Source organism: Arachis stenosperma, chromosome 6, assembly GCF_014773155.1.
Source record: "Arachis stenosperma cultivar V10309 chromosome 6, arast.V10309.gnm1.PFL2, whole genome shotgun sequence".
Classification (NCBI taxonomy): Eukaryota; Viridiplantae; Streptophyta; class Magnoliopsida; order Fabales; family Fabaceae; genus Arachis; species Arachis stenosperma.
Genome location: NC_080382.1, coordinates 43869934 through 43890713, shown reverse-complemented (window position 1 = coordinate 43890713; position 20780 = coordinate 43869934). Strand labels below are relative to the sequence as shown.

Here is a 20780-nt window from a genome sequence, read left to right as displayed (position 1 = left end):
CCAAATTAAGCCTACCCTTTCAATTACCTTTGTTAGCCACATTGAGCCTTTAAATCCCATTTGTTCTATAATTTACCACATTACTAGCGTTAAGTGGAAAAACAATTATATACTCCAATTTGAATCTTTGGTTAGCTTAAGATAGAATTGTGTGTGCTAATTAAGTATGGGAAATTGTGGGAACAAAAGATAATAAGGGGATATGTCATGATAATATAATGGGAATTTGGACACCTACTCATGTGAAACTATAAAAAAAATCCATGTGCATTAATAAGCTATGTTTAAAAAAAATATTCAATAAATAAATAAGGGGATAAAATTACCCCAATGTTGAGTTAAGAATTCAAAGGTCAATGCATGTATGATAGAATTAAAATAAACAGTTGATACATGAGTATGGATGTGAAAGAGAATTCTGGGTAGCTAGGTACGAACTCCATAGTTATATAAAATATATAGGTTATGTTAGAGTTTGAGTTAATTAAAGATTCAATTTATAAGCTCACTTATCCATATATGTATCCTTACCCTTACCTTGGCCCCGTTACAACCTTGAAAAGACCTCATGATGTTGCATTGGTATATTAAATGTTGTTGATTGATTAGGAAAAGAACAAAATTTAGGGAGCATGATTAGAGAGGGATAGAGTGATTACCCTATACACTGGAAAGATTAGAATATACATACATCATCAATGAGGGTACAATGCTTAAAATTCTATGTTCCCTGCTTTCATGAGCTACCTTCTTGCATTTTTATCTGTTCTTACTATATGAGAATTGAATTAGTGGAGCTTGATTTGTAATTGTTTTAAAGAGCTTATTTATTCTTGATCAAGTGGACAAGAATCATATAGTAGCATTCACATATATATAGGTTGCATTGCATTACATGAGTTTTTACATGTTCCTACTCAATTATTTTATCTCCTTCAACTAAGCATGAGGACATGCTAATGTTTAAGTGTGGGGAGGTTGATAAACCACTATTTTATGGTTTATAATGTGTTTAATTGTGTGGTTTTATCATGATCTTTACCCACTTATTCATATAATTAACATGCATTTATATTTCCTTCCCAAAATTATTACATGATTGAAAACTTACTTCCTAGAGTCTTTTAATTAGGTATTTTAATTCTCCTTTATCCCATTCGATGCCGTGATCTGTGTGTTAAGTGTTTCAGGCTTTATAGGGCATGAATGAATTGGAGATTGGAAAGGAAGTTTGCAAAAATGGAAGGAATACAAGAAATTAAGGAGATGACCAGCGAGAAGTGACGCGGCCGCATGGCTCACGCGACCGCGCGAATGAGAGGAAATCGCAGTGACGCGGCCGTATGGCTCACGCGACCGCGCGGATTAGAAAAGCATAAGTGACGCGGAAGCATGGACGACGCGTCCGCGTGGGAAAGCAAAATGCCGAATGACGCGTCCACATGAATGACGCGACCGCGTGGTGTGCGCGATCTGCAGAATTTCAGAAGTCACTGGCAGAGTTTCTGGGCCAGATTTCAACCCAGTTTTTAGCCCAGAAACACAGACTAGAGCCAGGGAACATGCAGAAACAGAGAGAACAATTCATTCCACATAATTTTTAGTTTTAGATCTGAATTGGCTCCTCCCCTAGGTTTTTATCACTTGACATTCATAATTAGGATTTTTGGAAGATTTTGCTTTTTAGCTTTGAGAAGAGGCCACCTCCGGTACTAGTCATTATACTTTGCTATTTACTTTTTACTTATTCTTCCATATCATTATTCTCTCTAGAGTTGACATTGGATTATTTTCACAAGTTATTAATATAGAATAATATTTTTATTTAATCCCTTTTCATCTTTTATTTATCATGTCTTCCTTTAATTCCTTTTTATATGTTATGAGTTCTACATTCACAACGAGCGAGTAGTTCCCTAACTTGATGGGGAGTTGATTGAAAGGAACCCTTGAGTTGGGATGCTTGAAAGGATAATTATAATTGGGTTCATTGTTGGAATGCCCTCTATTCATAGACACTAATCCTTTTCAATGAGTGGATTGGGACTTGTGAACAGAAACAGCATTCCAACGTGTTTGACTCTCCCTTACCTAGTAAGGGGTAACTAAACAGAGCAACCTTCAATTATAAATCAATCTGGAGAGTATTTCAACAAGAATAGGGCTTCCAACTAATCTACTCCCAGTCAAGGCTTTTATTTAGAATTAATTAAATTCTCTATTTTAATTTCCTATTTATCAACTCAACCATTTTTGAAAACACCTGATTGATAAAATAGCACATCTCTCTGCAACTCGTTGGGAGACGACCTGGGATTCATACTCCCAGTATTTTAATTTTAATCTTTGTGACAACCCTTTTTAAATTAATAAGCAAATTTTCGGCTGGTTAAGGACTGTACTTGCAATGTATTTCTATTAATAATTTCTTAACTTGCTAGTTTCCGCCACGTTAGATATATAATTCAGATTTTGACAATTCTTGAAAATTGTATTTTCTCATAAGATTCAATCGGACAAGACTAGTTTGGATAATGGCATATAATCCAATTTGAGGACTACTTTTGAATCTTATGAGGAACTGAATCAATTTTTGTACTTAACCTCTTTAATTAATTAATTACCAAGAAATTGGCAATTGATTGATTGAAGAGAAATTGAGGAACCAAGAGACAAGAAATCGGTTATTTAAGATTTGTCACGAAACAATCTTTGCTTGCTTTAGAATAGAGAAAACAAAGTTTGATTTTTCCAAGGACTTAAACATCTCCGAAACCCTTGCTGTCCCATCATATGTTCTTTTCCAATTCAACAATTACAGCCTTTGAAGCATTCAACCTTCAAGATTCCAGTATTCAAGCTTTCTAGGATTTTCAACAAGATTTTAGTAACTATCAATTCCAAGTTCTATTGATCTAATTAGTTATTTAACTCGATATTTGCGTGTTCAATCATTCAATGTTCGTGAGAACGATATCCACTCACTGTGGTATTACTTAAATGATCCGGTGTACTTGCTAGTATCCGTGAACTTTATTTTTTGCTCATCAATTCTTTTACTGAGTGTTGGGGAGGGTGAGTCATGCATTATGGAAGAAGAGAAGAACGCATGTTTCTGGAAAGAAAGACGAAAGCTACGTGTGTCTTAGTATGTGTTTGTGTATGTGTGGCTGACTTTAGGATTAGGATTAGAGTAAAATGCGTATTAGTAGTGTAACAATTTTTTAATATCTTTAGGTTAAAACAATGATTTGGGATCGATTATAATACCAAAAAATTATTCTGAAAACATATAAAATTTGATTTATCAACATAATAAATTCAAATAATTATTCCTAATTTAAAATCTAAAATAACTAAATTATCATCTTTTATAAAATATAATTTAGAATTCAAAACATTGATTACTCAAATTAAATTATATAATTTTTATTATTTTTAATTAATAAAATTTTAATTTTAAATATACAAATTATCTCATAAAAATAAATTATATAATTTTAATTAATTTAAATTCTAATTATCATAAATTAATTTAATTATTTTTAATAAATTAATTTTTAAAATTAAAAAGTTCAAATTAATAAATTATAATTTTTTATTTAAATTTTAAAAAATACGAGTTGTTACATTTTCTATGTTCAATAAAGTACGAGGTAAGATCATCTTGATGAATTCCTCTTTCTATTTGTGTGCGCGCGCTCTGTCAGTGCAAGTACCAGCTCTTACACAAACTTGTAAGAAAATTTCAAAAGTTAAGAGTATATTCCATTTCATTAGAAAGCATGTTTGACTTGTTTGGTTAAGGAGTCTGTTTGTGTATATTGTCTCTAGATGTGGTAGCTAGAGCTCATTATCAATGTGGGAATTGTTCGAACACTATAAGAAAATAACCTTTCTGCCACGCTTTAAAAGCGTGCCGAAAAGTGCAAAAAAGTATGCCAATAACTTTTCGCCACACTTTTTGAGCTATCGGCACGCTTTTGAAAGGGTCACATCCGCCAGCGTGCCGGTTGCTCTATCGCCACACTTTTGTAGATCTATCGGCACGCTTTATTTGTTAGCACGCTTTCATCTCTTGCCACGCTTAAAAAGTGTGGACATAGGTCGTAACCTATAGGTACGCTTAAAAGACGTACCAAAAAGTGTACATATCGCCACACTTTTAAAACGTCCCAGATTGTTTGCTTTGGGTACTCTTTAAAAGCGTGCCGATAGGGAAAGATATGGCTACACTTTTTAAGCGTGCCAATAGGGTAAACATATGGCTATGCTCCAAAAGCGTGGCTATTTATAAATACGAAAAGATACGGCTACGCTTAGAAAACGTGCCAATAGATGAGGATATGGGTACTCTTTTAAAGCATGCTGGTTGCCAAGTTATGGCCACACTTATTAAGCGTGCTTGTTGAGCCCAAAATTAAGATATAGCCACCCTTTTTAAGCGTGCCCATAAGTTTGGTCACATTTTTTTTCATTAATCTTCCTAATACTTCGTGCAAAATTCATATATAATTTTAAAATCATAAACAAAAATAAAATTATATATATTGAACTAATCCAACAAATATATAAACTTCTCCATAAAAAAGCATACATATAAAACTTGTCACCACAAAAGTAGACTTTGATGATAAAGTACCAAAACATAAAGTCATAACAAGTAAATGAGAATTGTAATTCCAACAAGTGTCACATATCTTCTTCTTTTATATACTTAGTTACAAAATATCAAATTTCATGAGTAGTGTGATCATCCATTATGAGCTCCATTGTTTTTATCACTGCTCTGCAGAATTTTAAATAATCTTGTGTTAGTGCATGTTATAAAGGCGACTTCAATTAAGTCCAAAAAATCCAATTCCAAATCCAAATTGATTAAACATGAAAATGGCAAGGCAATTTTAATTAGGTCCCGCAATATTGCATATTCAGCCATTAGAACAAAAAACACATATCAAACACAAAAGAAATAGTCCCTATACAAGGTCACAACCATATATGCTTCCCTTGGCACTTTTTTATCTAGCACCATTGATAACATACCTATATCCTAATTCAACAGATACTTTATTTAAATAGAAACTAAGAAAAATAGAAGATCAGCTCCTGCAATAAATTGAATTGAACACATACTTATTTCATTCTATTTATCCACGAAAATTGAAAGAAAAATTCATGCGAAGCAGCAAATTAAGCAATCAACAGTATATATTCAGCTTAAAAGTAGAATAAGGTAGGAAACTTGCCAAGGCCAACAAATAGATGAGAAGATAAAGCATAGAAAATCACTCATAGCTAAACATAAAATATAGTAATTAGGGAGTAATTTGCTATTTGGTCAACCTTCCTTAGTTACTATGATAGGTCGTGGGTTCAGATTTGATTCCATGATTAGCAAAGGCTTAATTAAACAAAGGAGAAATTAATGCTAAATCTAGTTGAAAAAGCAAAGGTTAGATACTGGTGTCTCCATAGCAAGTCTTTTTACGGATCTTCAGAAATAAATAAGAGGAAGCTACGTTTGTACCGATTCCAATGTATGTATAGTAGTACTCATGTATTTAATTGCTAATAATATTATAATTGATAAATAATATAATCCATGAAATTTAAATATAAGGTAACAAGCTAGGGTCCATAGCAATGGGTCCTTTGCAAAGGCATATAAACCTTTTAACTTCTAACTACTAGTGTGTTTTTTTTCTCTCACTTTCTGACTTAGATTTAAAAACAAACAAGAAAAGAAGAATTGTTGAATTTGTGGCAATGGAAGCTCAAGAGTTGTTTGAGCAGCAGCAAGACAATAATGCCCCTAGTTCTGAGCATTTCATGGTTGAGTAATTCTTTGATTTCTCGAACGAAAAAGCAGCTACAGCCCCGTTTATCCCCAACACCACCACCACCAACTCCACCCACTCCTCCCCCACTAGCCTTGACAGCATCATTTTATACAAATCTAAACCTCCCTTAGTTACTTTTGGCCATGTCAATGATTGATTTTTGTTTTGTTAGCTGGTTAAACAAGGTTGTTCTTTTGGCAGAGTGTAAACTCATAATGGATGAATCAACAGTACATATTCAGCCAGAAACATAAATTCAACATGAAAAATAAAATTCTATAATCTAAATCAAGGAAATGACAATAATACAAGGTTAGGACAGTTACTTACATCATTAGTTGGTGGAATTAGAGTTGCTCGGGAGGAGTGGGGAGTATTTCTTGGTCTACTACTTGAGGCATCCAAAAGAGAATTTTGGGTTGCTTGCACTAAGGTTGCTACCTCTTCGTCACTCATTTCAGGATTGAGTTGGTGCAACATCACCTTTAATAGACCACAAACACCGTCCATCTTCTTTTCTAATGATGAGACCTTATCATTGTATTCAACCTTCACTTGGCAAATCTCCTCATCCTTTCTAAGAGAGCTTCTTATAATTGAAGTCCCACAACAACGAACTCGAGCTAGTTGGTCCTTTCCTAGCACTGCTACAAATGCATCCTCATGATTTCCCCTGCCTCTACACGGCTTTGAAGTTCATTCTACCAAAAGTAACAACAACAAAAAAATACAAAGTCACATTAACTTAATATAAATACAAATCTATCTAGCATTTATATTGTACAAATCCAAATACAAATACAAAATAACTCACAATTATTGTTTATGTTTTAGCATCAATTTTTTTTTTCATTTTTACTTGTGCGAGTTACTATGAAAACTTCAGCCTTTGATGACTCTTCATTGTTCTCTTTAGAGTCACGCTAGAGTATGAAGAGAAAAATTTACATGAAGCATACTAACTAGACAATATAACATGGATATAAAGGAGAAATCACAAAAAAATAAGTTATGTTACCAGCTGCTTGCGCACTATTGCAAAATTTGTGGATCCCATTCGGTAAAGACATATTAGCTTTGACCTATTTTCAGTATTCTTAACAGACATAGCCTAAATATAAACATGAAAAAGAGATATTATTCTTAACGGACATATTTTCTTTCTCTTTGAAAATCACATCACCTTTTTTTGAAATGCCAAGTCTAATAAAAAAAATCAAGGATAGCTAGAAGAAATAGAAGACATAACATTACCTTGATAGCGGGAAGACTCCAATACCGAATTAACTTGTGAAACTAAAATTCAAGAATATCTAATGGTTAGTTCTTTATCATTTCTTTCTTTGTGTTGTACTTTAAAAAATCTTCTTTTTTAATTTCACCCTTGTATTTTTTCCATGCAAGACAAAATCCCCATATGACCCACGGCTTTGAACTTATTGGAAGAATGAACTTTTGCTATGCAACACAATACATTAGAATGCCAAAGGTTAGCATGCACAACATAACAAATAAATAAACTGTCCATAAAGGCATATTTGCATACATTGGCGTACTCCCACATGTCCTCTTTGATATTATCAGGCACAACATGCCAACTAGTGTATAACAAAGTCACAAAACGGGGATTTCTAACTGTTGAACCCAAAAATTGGCCTAGGTTAGCTACGACCTCCTTGGTTGGATCAATAGGCTTCCCTGTAAAAACTCCACCTCCCGTCGATCATTAAAATCAGTGGCCTGAAGTTTTTCGCATAAGGTCTTGCCACGAGTTTTCTTTTTAGTGCCTAAGTCCAATTAGAATAACAGAATTTTAACTCTACCTAATTGAAAAGTAATATAAGCTATAATTAGGCAATAAGAGAGATATGAAAAAGTACATTCATACTAGCTTGTCCTACGCTACCCTCAATATTTGCAGCATCTTGCTCATCTTTCTCATTTTCCTCATCTTCCTCGTCCTCAAATTAATCCTATGCACCTTAAAATACATGTCAATACTCATTCCTTTTTTGTTTGATTCTATGCTCAACTCACTTGTATCTTCTCCCTCCACATTAGAACTTGCATTATCTTGATCCATTGTATCATCTTCAATAGTTTTTTTATTCCTAGTTTTTGAGTTCTTTTCAGCTTGAAACATTGTCTCATTCCCACTTTGGGGGTTCTTTTCAGCAACCTTTGAATTATTCCCATTACCTTCACATTCTTGAAAAAGTGAGTTTGGTTGGACCTTCTTTTTCTTCTCCGGAGCCCCAGTTTGCTCTTCAAATGTATCTTCCACTATTGTGATGGGTTATATTCTTGTTGGATCTTTTGGGCCTTGAGCTTGCAACCTAGCTTTCTTATTGTCAGCCATGATCTTCTCTCTCTTAATATTATATTGTTGTAGCATTTCAGCACTTGACTTAACTTGCATAACCTCAAAAGAATAATTTTTTTTGGGACTTTTCTGTTTCATGTTCTTTTGACCTAAGGTAATTACTCTTTTTCTTTTAGTGATCTCCCCTTTCTCTATTCTGCACACATAAGAAATAAGAAGAAAAAATGTAATTCTATTAATTAAATAAACATAATCAGCACAAGCAAGTAACTAAAAAAGCAAAACAACCAACAAAAGTAATTCATTTAGAATACTACCAAAAAATGCAAAGATAAACACATGTCAAGATGAATCGGAATCAACATCCTCCATGTACTCATCATATTCACTTTCCTCGTCTTCCTCACAATGTTGCTTGGCAAACATGTTTGGAGCCATATCTATGATGGTAGCTCATAGATCATTCCTCACTAGATCAACTTTACCATTATCATTTGGAAGACTTGGAATCATTTTAGGTTCACATGGCTCCCTTGCATATATTGTGGGGGATTCAGACTCAAGGTCGTCACTTATTCTAAATAAATCTCTCGGAATTGTTTTCATAACATAGTGTTTGTCACTCACATATGGGTCTTGCACACAAAAGCTTTGGTTTACTTGAGATGCTAGCACAAATGGTTCTTCTTGGTAGCATTTTTTACAGAATACACATATGAGAGACCAAAGTGGTCTTTTGCAACTGTATACCACTCACACGTAAATAGGACTACTTTAAATTGGCCATAATAATCTAACTCAAACATATCAACTATTCTACCATAGTAGGTTATTTTTGCTTCAATTGGGTTCTTATCTTTCACACTAGCAAAACTAGGAGTTTCTAATGTGACACCACTATTTTGGGTTTTACGTCTCACATTACGGTGCCTTGTATGGAACCTATACCCGTTGAAAACAAAACCTGAAAATATTTTCACAACTCTATTTGGACCTCTAGTTAACCCTTTTGCCCAACCAAGCACATCTTTTTTCATGGCACGAACTTTAAACCATTCTGAGAATTGTTGACTATGATCTTTGGCTTTCTCCCACTTCGTTCTGCGTGGATTGTTATCATTAACTTGACTCTCATGCTCTCTGAAAATATCAAATATTCTTATTTGTTAGTAAGGTAGGATGTTGTAATTGCAAACTAACAGATGATAATAAAGCAAACAAAATACCTCATGTAGAGTTCGATCTTATCACAGTTGTTCAGGATGTATGCATGCCCTTGTGCTTCTGATTTTTTATCTAAGATGAACACAGTTTCCATTTTTCCACCCAAGGGACATCCTTTGTTTGGAAACAAACTGGGATTACGCATCTCATCTGAAACACACTCATCATTGTTTCGAGGGATTCTATTGAATCTTGTCTGAACATCCTCATGCAAATATCTTGAGCAAAAGTTTATACACTCGTTAGTCAAATATCCTTTAGCAATGGACCCCTCTGGATGATTTTTGTTACGAACATACGATTGTAGTGTGCACATATACCGTTCAACAGGGTACATCCAACGATATTGAACTGGACTACCTAACCTCAATTCATTTGCCACATGAATAGGTAAGTGCACCATTATGTCAAAAAAGCTTGGACGAAAAATCCTCTCGAGTTGGTATAATGTCTCAACAATCTCTGCTTCTAAGTTTACCACCTCAGCTAAGCTAATTACCTTCTCATATACCCGGCAAAAAAATGAGCATAATCGAACTAGAGCAATGGCAACATGGTCAGGAAGTATGCTCATGATTGGTACTTGCAACAAGTAATGTAACATGAAATGAGCATCATGGGTCTTGTAACCTGAATCTTCTTTTCTGTTTGTTGCACACATTAAGAGATGTTGGAAGCACTTCCGTCTGGTAATTTTGCCCCTTTCATCACACCACAAAAGATTATTTTCTTTGCTGAAGTCATTGAGAAGCATGCATTTTCTAATAGTTTTTTTCATCTTTCGTATCTTTCGGCTGAAGGTTTTTCCTGATACCCATGTCTTTAAGGTCAAAACGAGCAGCTGCATGATCTTTTGTCTTTTCGGGAATATCCAATAGAGTTTCTATTATGCTATCAACTATGTTCTTCTCTATGTGCATGACATCAAGGTTATGTCTAAACATGTTGTACTTCCAATATGGTAATTCGAAAAATATTGACCGCCTTTTCCAGTTTGATAGCCCATTCTTTGATCTCTTTTGCTTCTTCCAAAAAGAGTTATCTATCTCATGCAATATGTCAAATACAGTGGTTCCCTCTAACAACTGGGGTGGAGACCTAAGTTTAGTTTTTCCATTGAAAGATCTTTTGTTATGCCTCCACGGGTGACTCATGGGTAAAAATCTTCAATGATCCATATAAATAGTCTTGTGACTATGTTTCAAATAGATAGAAGAAGTCTCATCATTAAAACACGGACAAGCCAGTTTTCCCTTTGTACTCCAGCCAGATAACATAGCATACGCAGGGAAGTTATTAATTGTCCATAAAAGACATGCTCTCATGTTGAATGTTTTATTTTTTGAAGAGTCATATGTTTCTAGACCTGACTCCCACAGTTCTTTTAATTCTTCAATAAGCGGTTGAAGAAAGACATCAATGTCTTTTCCTGGTGATTGTGGTCCAGGAATGGGTAAAGAGAGAATAAGATAACCAGGCTTCATTCTCATCCAAGAGGGTAGATTGTACACCATCAGAACAACAGGCCATGTACTATGTATACTGTTCAAAGTTCGAAACGGATTGAACCCGTTGCTTGCTAAGCTTAGTCTCACATTACGAGGCTCCTTCGCAAAATCTTCATGTCGACTGTCAAATGCTTTCCATTCACCATCAGCAAGATGCCTTAATGAGCCATTTTTAGCACACTCATTATGATGCCAAGACATAGCTTCAACCATCCTTGTGCACTTGAAAAGTCTTTGAAGTCTGGGAATCAAAAGGAAATGCCTTAGAGTTTTTGTAGCAACTTTACGAGACTTTCTTGATGAGGTTACATCATCCTCTACCACAGCGGGACGCTCAACATAACGGGATGATCTACAGACATGGCACGATACGTCATTCTCATGCCCGTTTTGATACAACATGGAGTCATTAGGACATGCATCGAACTTTTGGTAGTCAAGACCCAAATTCTTTATCATATTCTTGGTTTTATCAAAAGAAGTAGGGGTATTCAAATATGACATTTCTTTTTTTAATAATTCTAAGAGAGAAGTGAACGACGCGTTACTCCAATCATGCAAGCATTTTAAGAGGTAAAGACGGATAGTAAAAGATAATCTTGTGAATCCTTTACACCCAGGGTATAGTTCTTGGCTTACCTCATCTCCCAATTTATAAAATTCCTTTGCATATTCGTTGGGCCTTGTATTTTGTCCATCAAATTATGTAGTATCTCTGAATCTATCACGTAACAGCTCATCAATGTTATCATTACAGTTATATTCACCGTCTGTGTCACTGTCAACATCCATAGCAACAAGTGATTCTCCATTATTAAACCACCGCCTATAACCTTCTACAAATCCACGGCATATTAAATGGTTATACCCGTCATCTCTCTTTAACTAATGTCTATTAAAACACTTTTTACATGGGCATTGAATTTCTTCCCCTTGAGGAATTCTCGCTGATTAAGCAAAATTTAAAAACCTTTCTACAATGAGTTGATATTCTTTCAAATGACGGGGCGTATCCATCCAATCCTTGGAGACATCCATCGAAAACCTATGTATTTCAAATAGATAGCTAAGTTCCTATTCTAAAGTCCTTAATTAACGTTAGTCTCACTAACTGCAAATCTAGCTTCCTATGTAACTAATAAGAGACAATGTTTCCCAACCTCCAAAATACTTTGAAGATAACTAACAAAAACTATCAAAGAAAATTGAGTTTTAGCAATTCTTAAAGAAATCCTTGAAGTGATTGCCTCGAGAAAGCACTTAAGTAGTATACATAATTTGAATAACAAATTAAGTAGTATACATAACATGAATAACAAATTATACGAGGTTAGGACATAGAGAACCACGATCACATGACCTCCAATGATAGAGGTTCTATTACAAAACAAATAAGTTATAACAACTTAACATTCATTAGCGTAGTTTCCTCTAAAGAAGCTGTCAAAATTTTTAAAATTAAACTAAAATAAAGATAGTCAACTAACACCGCAGAAACTAAATCCATACCCTAGCAGCAACAGCAGTACTACAGCAGAAGCAAACCAAGAGAGATGGCAGCGGAAACAGCAGCAAAAAGACAACTACTAAAATCTTGTAATAAAAAAATAGACTTAAATCAATACTAATAAGATTCAGTAGCAACCAAGCAAACACAAGATTCAGTTCAAGTATATAAACACAGAGTTTTCAATTTTGCTATTGTATATATTGATTAGTATATGACATGGCAAACAAAGGTAGAAAAAAGTAAATACTAGTTTTATGTAATGATATATGCAGGTTCTGTTTGGACAATAGCCTTGATCGTAACAAGGCCAAAGGGAAGATAGTTGTGTGCATAAGAGGGGAAGGAGGAAGAATAAGAAAGGAATTAGAAGTTGAAAGAGCTGGTGGTGTTGGTTTCATCCTAGGAAACAATGAACTACTTGGGAATGATCTATCAAGTGACGCTCACTTCATTCCTTCCACTCAAGTGTCCTATCACAATGTCTTAAAACTCATTCACTACATTAATTCTTCTTCTAATCCAATGGTATATATTCTACCCGGAATAACTGTCATGAATACCAAACCAGCACCCTCAGTGGCCTCATTCTCTAGCAGGGGTTCAAGTGTAATTGGCCCTAATATTCTCAAGGTGACCCTTCACTATATTTAATTTTATCTAACTCTATTATGTAGAGAGTAACATACTAACATACTTTTTTATTTTGCAGCTGGGACAACAGACAACACAGGAAATCTTTTAAGTGTTTAACTAATGAAACTGGTAATTCTGCAACCCCATTTGCAATTGGTGCTGGACACTTCAACCCTGTAAAGGCAGCAGATCCTAAACTTGTTAATGAAACATCATTAGAAGCCGTAACAAAAATGAAGATGGCAGTTAATTCAAATAAAATTAAATCTATAAGTCCCTACATTATATATAATTTACTGAGACAAGTGATTTATGAAAGGTAAATTAAAAAAAATATTAAAATAGTATAAAAAGGAATAAATGAAGCTGCAGAATCTCTGATTCCACTCTTAGACGAAGCACAAGATATTATTCCACCACAACTCCAACCCAAAACACCCCTTAGGCAGAGTGAAAATGACGTTGACGAAAGAGAGAGAAGATTGTGAGGCTATACATAGAGAGGGAGAGTAAATGAGTAATGTGTGTGAGTCCATACGTCCATGGTCCAAGGGGGTGATGTTTATATAAGCAAGCTAGAGCATCCTCACAAACCTAACTCATCACATGCCATTTTAATTATTAATCATACACATGTACCATTAACACACACACACACACACACACACACTTCTCATCCATCTTTCTTTCTTCGTTTCTTCTTCTCTATAGCAAGCAATAATTAGTCAAAATGACTGAGGCCAAAGTAGTTGAAGCTGCAACTAACAACAACACTAACCACCTTGCAGATTTTGATCCTCACAAGAAGAAGCCTAAAAGGAACAAGTATGCTTTTGCTTGTGCCATTTTGGCTTCCATGACTTCAATCTTACTTGGCTACGGTCAGCACTCACCGCTTTCATTTCCTACCTGCCTTCTAATCTTACTTGTTTCACTTTTGAGCCTATTTGACTTCCTATCCCCTGCATCTTGTTACAAAGAATTAAAGAAAACTAGGCCTAGTTACACTTTGTTTCTCTTGTCCTTTCTTCTTCATTGTTTCAAGAGAAAATTAAAAAAAATCGTTTATTCCAAGGGAAGAATAAAACGAAATACTATACCACACATGTGCTAGCTGAAAAAATTAATTAAAATTAGTGAAATTGAAAAAAATAAAAAGACTTGTATTATCCAGTTATTCAAAATTTTGAGAAAGGGTAATATATATATATATATATAGCATGCTAAAATCTTAATTTTTGGTTTAATTTAGTGTAATTATTTTTATCTTATGGTTGCAGATATTGGTGTGATGAGTGGAGCAACAATCTACATAAAAAGGGACCTTAAAGTTTCTGACGTCCATTTTGAACTAAACAAGAAGAGAAAAAGGTGCTTAGTTAGTTAACTAAATTTCAATTAGAAAGAACACAAAATGACAAAGAAGGACAAAGCAATTTGTGGTTTCAAAAAACTTTAAATAGAACCATTCAGTTAAAGGGAGAGCAGAGAATATATTCAAAAGATAAAGTATGCAAAGGAAAGCAACTGAATACATTAAACCAAAAAAAGAAGGGAAACAGAAGTGAGGATCAAGAAACAAACAAACAATATCTTCAAACTTAAGCAACAAATGTCAAAACAGAACAGAACGGAACAGAACTGAACTTAACTTAACTGAAGAAGCTAAATAGAAAAAAGAAAAAAAAGAAGAAGAAGGAAAATTACCTGAATATAAGAACTGACTCAGTAGGAGAAACATTATATAGTATTTTACACATTGTTCCATGATTTAAAAAAAAAGAGATAGAGATTAATACCCCAAGCCTAAGGGGTGTTTCGGGTTGGAGTTGCGGTGGATTATATCTTGTGCTTCGTCTAAAAGTGGAATCAGAGTCGCTATTTTGCTATTTTCTAATATTGCACATTAGTTAAAACAATAGAAAATAGTAGAAATCATTCAATAAAAAGCAAGCGCTAACCACTAATCAATTCAATAAAGCAGCTGAAAACATTATTCAATAATCATCCAATTTTCTTGATTACAAATTAAAACAGCAAGAGTCATCATTAATCAATAAAACAGCAGAAAACATTCAATCATCATCTATTTTACAAATTAAAACAACAACACAGCAAGAGCAAATCACTAATCAATTCAATAAAAAGTTAACAGCAGAAAACATTCCATTAATCATCCCATTTTCTTGATTAATTTCTAAATGAAGCATTTAAAAAAAATGAAGATGGAGCACAACTAATCACTAACCTTCGAGCAACACGGCGAGCAGAACTGCAACAGAGAAGCGAGCAGAACTGCGACAGAGAAGCGAGCAGAACCGCGACAGTGAAGCGAGCAGAACCGCGACAGAGAGAAGCGAGCAGAACCGCGACCAGAACGGCAAGAAGGACAACAAGCAAAACAGCAAGGGTTGCGATCTTGAGCGCAAAGGGTTTCGACCTTGAGTGCGAAGAGTTGCGATCTTTGCTAACACAACGATGAAGGAGATGAATGCAATGAAGGCTGGGTGCGATGAAGGGCAGTGATGAAGATAGATGAATGACGAAGGCTGGGTTTGAGAAGATGAAGCTGAACGATGAAGATGGATGAACGACGCCAAGGCTGGGTTTGAGAAGATAAAGCTGACGGCGCCTTAGCTTTTAGCGTTTGAAAGTGAATTTTTAGTGTTTCATTATTTTTAGTTAGTGTGTTGTTGTTATCATTTTTAGTTAAAAGTGAATTTGGTAACAATAATGTAAAGTTAGTGTGTGTTGTTGTTATCAATTTTTGGGTAAAATTTGATAACTTAGGAAAAAAAAGGTTAAGTGTGGGAAAAATAGGTGGAAAACTAAATTTTAGGGGAGGAAATTCTATCGGCACATTTTTTTTCGGTGCCAAAATAAACACGGTATAGCCACGCTTTTCAAGCGTGCCGGTTTCCCTCTATGGCCATGCTTTTTAAGTATGACAAAAAAAGTGGCCAAATTTTTAATCAGTGACAACCCTCATAAAAGCGTGCCGATTTCTCTTTATGGCCACGCTTTTCAAGCGTGGCAGTAAAAAAGCGTAGCCAAATTTCAAATAAGTGGCCACCCTCGTAAAAGCCTGCCGATTTCCTCTATGGCCACGCTTTTTAAGCGTAGCGAAAAAAAGCGTGGTTAAATCTCATATCAGTGGTCACTCTCGCAAAAGCGTGGCCATTGACTACTTTTGGGCACACTTTTAAAGCGTAGCAAGAAAAAAGTGTGCCGACAGACCTTTTTTTCTTGTAGTGGAATAAGATTGTGTGATTTGAGCAGGGATGGAAATGAGAGGTATGAAAGATGTATTTGACTATAAAGCTAAGAAGCAAAAGTTAGCCTCTTCCATGTCTCAAGAAGTTGTTGACGGTGGGGCGTGAAATTCAGTAGGCATTGGCAACTGTCTAGTCACCAAATAGCACCTCAACCCCTATATTGATTCAAAGTCTGTTCTCACATATCTAAAGTCAAAGTTTAATGCTATTGTAGTACTTAAACAACTATAAGGACCACAGAAGGAACTGAGCATAAGTCTTTCCAAGTACCAAAAACTCCTTCAAAAATATTTAAACGCCAATGTATCAAGGCTTACAGAAACGTTGATTTTGATAATCACATTGTGAATCAGATCACTGCAAGCCACTTTTACTATTAAGGTTTATTTGATCTTGGAGATAGAGCATAATAAATGAGGCTCGAAAGTCAGTCGCAGTTCAGAAAAATGCATCTGATTCTTGAAGCTATGAGGGTTAGAAATCTCTAGCCTGCTCTAACATGGATCTCTGCCAACCAGGATAAACTTGTCAAGATTAGTTTATCTTTCTCCTTTCGCTTCCCTCAACAAGGATGACTTACAAAATATTATGGGTTGCCTCTTGTATGCAGGAAGCTTTGAGAGCTCCCCTTATTCTGATTAAGTGTGTCTGTTAAGCATGCAAGAAAATTCAAATGATTTTATAGTTCTGATTAGAGCATGAACTTTGCTACTCAAAAAAGGCTAGATCGATATGACGTTTATTTTAGTATCTTTAAGGAGTAATGTTTATTCAATGCAAAGCCAAGCTACAAATTAGGTGGTGATACATGATTTTTGTTGGTGGCTATTTTTCTTTCTTAATGACATCTGATATTAGAGAATGAAACAATATGTTGATTTATTGCATTTCATTTTATATTTTTATTTTGATATTCTATAAGTGTAAAGTTATTTATACCATCAACCAATCATGCACACACATACGAATAATTTTTATTATAATTATTGCAAGTGTCAAACACCTTTAGTTATATCGTGATTTATGGTTGAGCTACATAGTAGAATTTAATTAGAATTTAATTTTTAAATTTGTCAATAAGTTTTAATATTTAATCTGTTCCCAACTGCTAAAAGCAATCTTTCCTTTAGATTGCATTAGGTGGTTACTATTCACATGAGTTTTTCAATTTATATGGTGATTTGAGGCAAATTTGTCAATTGCGGCTCTGGCCTCTCAAGAAAGTACTGGTGGAGCATTAGCTAATGACATGACTAGCTTCATTATTCCATTACTGGATTTTGTCCCTGACAAGAGGCCAATAACGACTCCATGTCTTACTCATCCATGGTTGAGCGCTGGACCTCAAATTCTCAAACCTTTATCGATTATTGTGCAACTGACGGCCAAAGATGGAGAAATATTAGCAAAGATGAAGGAAAAGGTTGAGCTAGAAGCTGTGGAAGTTGGCATTTGGAACATGGTTATTGATGGAGCTCCAAAGACAGTTGAAGTGTCCCATATAGGAATTAATTTGAAGAGAAGAGCAAATTAGGATTTTAAAAGTTGTAATTTTCATATTTAAATTGGCTGCAATAATAAATTTTGGACTTACGGGTGGACATGATTTGGATTTTTAAAAATTCAAATTGCATCCACTTTGGAATCAGTTTTATGGTTTTTGAAATCAAATTGAAACTAGATTAAAGAAAAAAATCGGTTTTAGATCGGTTTGGAAAATTAAAAAATGTTTTCAAATTGGTTTTGAACTTTAAATTCAGTTTTACTTACAAACTGGTTATAAATTCGATTATCTAAAAATTAAATTTAAAAGTTCGGTTTTAAATCCAATTTTTCTAAAAATCTGGTTTTAAACTAGATTTTTTAATTAAAAAACCAGGTTTTAGAAATTCAATTTCCAAATCATATTTTTTCTGTTAAAAATCTAGTTTTAAAATTGATTTTTTGTTGTAAATTTTGAAATTTAATATTTTTCTAAAAAGGTAAAATTAATATTAAAGTCTTTTTATAGGCTCATTACACCTCAATTTTAGTTCTTTATAAATCTAACGACAATAATTAATCCATATAACAATTATACTAGTTCAACAAATGTTAGCATACTCGTACTTTATAGACTATCCAAGTTTAAAGTTTAAACACCTTGCAATAACACTTCAAGGTTAGAAAATAAAAAGTGTAGAAGTTCTTCCTCAATAAACACACAAAAAGAAAGCAATACAATTTAGAAGCATTCCCTATCTTTTGTTTCTCAAACAAGCTACTCGAAGAAACAAAAATGCCTCCAAAAACTCAAATTCGTATTTTCCCTACAGATCAAGAATTAATTACGTTGGTTAGATCACTAGCAAATAAGATAAATATATCTGCAAATAACAAAATATATTAAAGCATATCTAGTCATCACCAAGATGATCAATAGATACAACCATAGAATAAGCACCATCATTAGAAAAAAATATATCAGCCAAGAAAAACAAAAAAATTATCAAAGCAAAGGAGAAAAATAGCCAAAAACACAAAAATATAAAAATAAAATAAAATAAAATAAAAAAATATGAATAAAATTTTATATCTTGATCAACTTATTGAAGAACTTCACTATCATCACCATCTAAAGCTAAGAAAACATATTCCTTCAACCAATCTCCTCTGCACACTAAGGCCTCCCCCATTCTAAGTGTCAAGAAACTACAGTATAGATTGAGGACTCTTCCTCCAGTACTAAATGCAGACTTTGAAGCTACCATAGAAACAGGTATAACCAATATCTCGCAAGCCATATTTTCAAGAATTGGAAAACAAGTTGAGTTGATCTTCTACCAATTTAGGATATCGAACTTGTGAGAGTACAGCTCGCATTCTTCTTGTAAATATCTATAAAGTTCAGAAATTGTATTTGTTTTACGACCTGTTGCATGTTGAAAAATCCTATGCCATGAACATCGGTATTAATTTTGCTATCTTGAACATCTTGCGTATCAGCTTCACTTGCTTCCTCATAACCTTGGTATTGCTGATAAAGTAACTTTATGCACTTAGAAAACTTTGACTTCAATTTGTCCCCCTTTTTTTCTCCAAATAAGTAATCCAAAAATTAATTGACATACTCAATTTTTTGCATTGGGTTAAGTATGACAACAACCAATAACAATATATTCATCAAATCAGGATTACCCTATTACTTCTTATACTTAACCCTCGACTTTTCCACCGTTGACAAAGTACCGAATCAACAGAATGATCACATGAATGAAGAATACATCATCTAATTACAAGCACTTCTTTCACATACATATCACTGGTAACATATAAGGTAGCAGAATACAGTGGCATCATTGAACACTCGCAAAAATGGTACAATTGACTCAGCATACTCCCAGTCTAAATCAAAAGGCACACCTCTCCCTTTTCCTCTACGTAACTCTTGTGTATATGTGTTGTCTTTCAATGCAAGTAACTCAAGTACTTTACGGTGCTTCAAATCTATCTCTAACATTTGAAAGGTAGAGTTTCACCTAGTCACAACATTCATACAAGGCAAGCTTTTATATTGAATTTTTTTCTAGTTTAACACACTTTTGAAACCTAGTGGCTCTAAATGAGGAAGATCTGGCATATTTTACTGTACTACGAATCCTTATGACTGATTCATCAATCTCTTTTAATCCTTCTTTGACAATTAAGTTTAGAATATTTGCACAACATCCCATGTGAATAAATTCACCATTAAAAAAATCTATTCCAAGAACTTAATTGCTACTTCAGATATTTAATTGCAACATTATTAGACGATGCATTATCAACTGTCACATTAAATACCCGATTCAAATTTCAATTATTTAAACAAAATTCAATTGTCGCTCCTATGACCTCTCCTAAATGACTTGTCACTTGACAAAAATTAAGTATTCTCTTAAGTAATTTCAATCCAAATTCACAAAATGTACTGTCAAGCTCATATAAGTAAAATTTTAAATTGAAGTCAAAGTGTCAGTTGTTAGATGCACTACTAGAAATAGGGTTTTTTCGGACGAAAATTTCAAACAAAATTCGGACAAATTTGAGACAAATGTTGAACAATTTTTAGTGGAGATATTGGAATAATATATTCTGTCCTAAATTTGTTTAAATTTTATCCCAAATTTTGGCGCCAAAATTTTTTTGGATGGCACCAAAATTTTAATACAGATTAGCAACACATTTTGGACAAAAACTATAATTCGTCCGTATTCCATCTGAATATGCGCAATTACTTCTGACGGATTTGGGACGCATTTTGAAAAATGTTAATTATATCCCAAATTTGTCTGTAATTAGTCTTAAATGCTTTTACTATAGCTAACCCTTCGAAATAGCTAAAATTTTTTTTCCACAAATTTGGGACGAAAATAACATCATTTATAAATTCTGTTTGAAAGTGCATCAGTTTTCAAACGAATTTTAAATGTTTATTGAAAAATT

At 34.0% G+C, this 20780-nt stretch overlaps 1 long non-coding RNA gene across 1 annotated transcript; it reads right to left on the bottom strand.

The window, feature by feature from the left end:
* Window positions 1-4700: 4700 nt before the first annotated feature.
* On the bottom strand, window positions 4701-15727 carry LOC130933017 (uncharacterized). Its single transcript, XR_009067579.1, has 4 exons — window positions 15290-15727; window positions 13103-13215; window positions 6174-6544; window positions 4701-4789 (listed from the first exon to the last, which is right to left on the bottom strand). It is a non-coding gene; the product is annotated as an uncharacterized LOC130933017 (long non-coding RNA).
* Window positions 15728-20780: the final 5053 nt, after the last annotated feature.